We start from the raw sequence: 4,446 nt of genomic DNA on the forward strand, positions 1-4,446 counted from the left end.
TCAAAGAAAGATTGATTCAGATGTTACATGACTAAGTAGAGATTTTTGCTTGGTCTTATGAAGACATGCCAGGATTGGATACTGATATAGTAGTGCATCGGCTGCCAATGAAGGAAGATTGTCGTCCTGTTAAGCAGAAGGTTCGTCGCATGCGCCCGGAAATGTCTGAGAAAATCAAAGCCGAAGTTATGAAACAATTTAACGCCGGTTTCCTAGCCGTTACTTCTTATCCTCAATGGGTTGCTAATGTGGTACCGGTACCGAAGAAGGATGGTAAGGTGCGAATGTGTGTAGATTACAGAGATTTGAATAAGGCGAGTCCCAAGGATGACTTTCCACTTCCGCACATTGATGTTCTGGTAGATAACACCGCTCAACACAAGGTATTCTCATTCATGGACGGCTTCTCAGGTTATAATCAGATTAAGATGGCGCCTGAGGACATGGAGAAAACTACGTTTGTGACGCAATGGGGCACTTTCTGTTACAAAGTAATGCCATTCGGTTTAAAGAACGCCGGGGCAACGTACCAGCGTGCTATGGTGGTTTTGTTCCATGATATGATTCATCATGAAATAGAAGTATATGTGGATGACATGATAGCCATATCTCATACTGAAGAAGAACATCTCGATCATTTGTACAAATTGTTTGAAAGGTTGAAGAAATACAAGCTGAGATTGAACCCGAACAAATGCACCTTTGGAGTAAGATCCGGTAAACTCTTGGGATTTATTGTCAGTGGTAAAGGAATTGAGATTGACCCGGCTAAGGTGAGAGCTATTCAAGAAATGCCAGTGCCCCGTACAGATAAAGAAGTCTGAGGTTTCTTGGGACGTTTGAATTACATCGCCCGGTTTATCTTCCATTTAACTGCTACCTGCAAACCCATCTTCAAACTACTGAGGAAGAATTAAGAGATGATATGGAATGACGAATGTCAAGAAGCTTTTGACAAAATCAAGAAGTATCTCCAGGAACCTCCAATTCTGATACCACCAGTTGAAGGAAGACCTCTAATCATGTATTTGACCGTGTTAGAAAATTCAATGGGGTGTGTGTTGGGGCAACATGACGAGTCTGGTCGAAAAGAGCACGCTATATACTACCTTAGCAAAAAGTTTACCGACTGTGAAACAAGATACTCACTGCTCGAGAAAACTTGCTGTGCTTTGGCTTGGGCTGCTCGCCGACTAAGACAGTATATGTTGAATCATACCACTTAGGAGAAAAAAGACGATTTTTACACCCACCTGGCTGAGATGGTACACACTTAGGGGGAAGTTAAGGTCGTCATGCTAGCCATTTTTTGCGATGAAAAATTTCTCTTTACATAAACTATAAATAGAAAGTCATGCGATTAAAAATAGTTATTATTAATTTAAAATAAAATTAGAATAACACAAGGGAAAACACGAGGCATATTGAAAAGGAAGGTGTGTGCTTTCAAATTGAGGGATTTCAGCTTGAATGCTCATTTCTTAGCTTCGTTGTATTTCTTTGCAAACATGTATAACCTTTCCCACACTTTTGAAACAGGTATCTTGAAAGTGTGTTGAAAAAATACAATGTGAAACATAAAGTGTCAACTCCTTATCATCCTCAAATGTGTGAACAGGTTGAAGTATCTATTTTATAATAATATTGACTTGAAAGGTTAATATCTCCATCCTTTTGGAGTTAGGTAGAAATGTTATGTTTCCTTGTTAATGCAAATGATTAAGTTTGAAATTATTTCTGAAACTAACAACATATTAGGTTTGGGATTGGGGTACTAGTGAACATGGTTAAAAATAAACTTGTTAAAATGATTTCTTAAAAAAAAAGAACCACTTCTTAAAAAAAGAACCAATAATAAGTTATTCTCTAGTACTCTTAAATTGGTATTTGCATTGTTTTATGCATGGTTGTGAAATAACAAAAATAAGAAAAAATAGCAGGTACTTAACTCCAAATTCTAATCCTAATATCCCAAAAAAAATCACCTCGACACAAGCTTGTGATAACTCTGAAAGATCACAAATGTGTGTATTCAAAATGTTGACTTTGATTGTTTATTTATAAAATTTTCAAGCTTATGTTAAAATAAATGTCGTGTGTTGATTAGTGATTACAATATTATTTCACTTTAGGGAAAAAAGTGAGAAAATAGAGACAAGTTTAGTATATTTGAAAGTTGGGAGAATTCTTTGGACTTGTCTGAATAAAAGATAAGAACAGGAGTGACATCTGAGCCAAAATCGTGTGGTGATAATTGGTTAGTTAAGAATGTTTTTTATTATTTTTTTTTCTTTTTGCAAACATGTTCCTTGAGAACAATTGACATTTAAAGTTTAGGATTGAGATGACATTCCGTCATCATAAAATTTTATCAAAAGTCTCTAGTATTTTTAGTAGTTGAAATTCTAGTTATCAGACTTTGGATGTCACACGGGTTGTTATGACATCCAATTCTGCACAGACAGGAATTATGCAGAACTTAAAGGTAAGTGCAGTAAATAACACAAGTAATTGTTTACCCAGTTCAGTCCAACATGACCTACATCTGGGGGCTACCAAGCCAGGGAGGAAATCCACTATTAGTAGTATCAATTCAAAGCTAAACTCACCCGTTTACAACTTATCACTTAATCCCTACCCTATGCAATTTCAATCTTACACTAAGATCAGAGTTCCTACTCACTCCCCCTCAATCACCTCAGTGATTACTATCTTTAAACAATATTAAAGACAAGTTGAAGTCACACTTCAAACAACACTTGATTGTGCTTCACAGCTTTAATCAAGATGCACATCACTCACGCTTAAAAGCTTTGAGCGACACAACACTTACAACTCAATGAACACCCTATGCCACAACAATCATCTACTTGATAATGGCTTGGCTTACAAGTTACGTCTAATACAAGACTCACAAAAATACAGCAGTGAAGTATGATGGACACATAAAATCTTCACGCCTCAAAATCCCCGAAACTGAATGAAGGAACGCCTTCCTTTTTATATTGCAGTACCTGGGCTTTTGCACCTGTATTCTCCTGAATTTAAGGTCACACTAGTTCCCATAAATTCAACATTTAGGTTACTAACAAATAGGCTATTTGTTAGGTTCATTAAATGTAGCTTGGTTGTTGGTTTCCTGGTTTTTCTCTAAGCTGTTGACTTCCTGAAGAATAGCCCAAGAAAAGCTGAAACAGAAAACTGAACAACCTACAATATAGCATATGCTGTCAGGAATGAATGTCACGACATTCAGCTCGACATCAAGGTCCATATGTTGAGTCTGTTTTTCCAGAAAACAGACTGTACAATTTTGCTGACCTGTACATGATCAAAATGACCATACTACAGTAACAGCTTACATTAGTAAATGTTAAAGTGTCCAACTTAACATTTACACATTTGGCCTTAAATTAGTTCTGTTATTCTCTTGAAGAACAAACTAAGTTACATGCTGAAGTATAGCAGAACACCACTCTGTCTAATGTTCAGTAGCTGCTGTCAATGATGAATGTCATAACATCCAATTTGACATTCAGTCAGTAGGCCTTATGCCAGGTCTGGTCTTTCCTTGATAACCAGACTGGAAATAAATACTAAGTTCTAACAGAACACCATCTGTTCTATTCCTTAGTATCTGATGACAGGTATGAATGTCACAGCATCCAGTTTGACATTCAATAAATCCTGTGTTAGCTAATCCTGCAGTAACTACTCAAGTGTGTCATGACATCAGTCAAGACATCAGAGTATAGTTAGATATTCTAACCTACAATGTAGTCACACATACATACCATGTCATGACATCAGTCAAGACATTTGTAACCAGCTAGTGTTTTACCATATAATGCAGCCAATTAAACACCTACAAACTCCCCCTTTGGCAAATTTTTGGCTAAAACACTTTGATCCCCATAACAGAGTTCATAGCAGCGGAATTACACACCTAGCAGGAAATAATACTAGCTAATACACTCAGAGTGGCAGCACACTCATACATATGGAAGTTAAGAAAAACTTCACACAGCAGCACACACAGAAGTTAAATCTAAACTTCAACACACAGCAGCTGCAGGGGAGAAAGTTAAATAAAAACTTCACACACAACAGCATATAAGCAGTAGCTAAATACACACTTCATCACACAGCTGCAGTAGAGGAAAACTTCAATCTGTCATGAATGAGAACCTGTTTTAACCTGTTTTAACAAAGTTTAACACAGTAAACTTCTGTTGTCCTGGGGTATCACTTGTCACTCCCCCTTTTTGTCAAAAATGTTGCCAAAGCAACACTTTAAATTACAGATCGACAAATAGTAATTAGAATTACACAAATGACAGAAAAAAAACACAAAGACAAGTATTTAAGCCTCAGCCTCATCATCAACCTCCTCTTCAGAGCTGGCCTCCTCCTCATCCTCAGAACTTTGCCTATCAGCTCCATCCG

The sequence above is a fragment of the Lathyrus oleraceus genome, chromosome 5 (assembly GCF_024323335.1).
Source record: "Lathyrus oleraceus cultivar Zhongwan6 chromosome 5, CAAS_Psat_ZW6_1.0, whole genome shotgun sequence".
Lineage (NCBI taxonomy): Eukaryota > Viridiplantae > Streptophyta > Magnoliopsida > Fabales > Fabaceae > Lathyrus > Lathyrus oleraceus.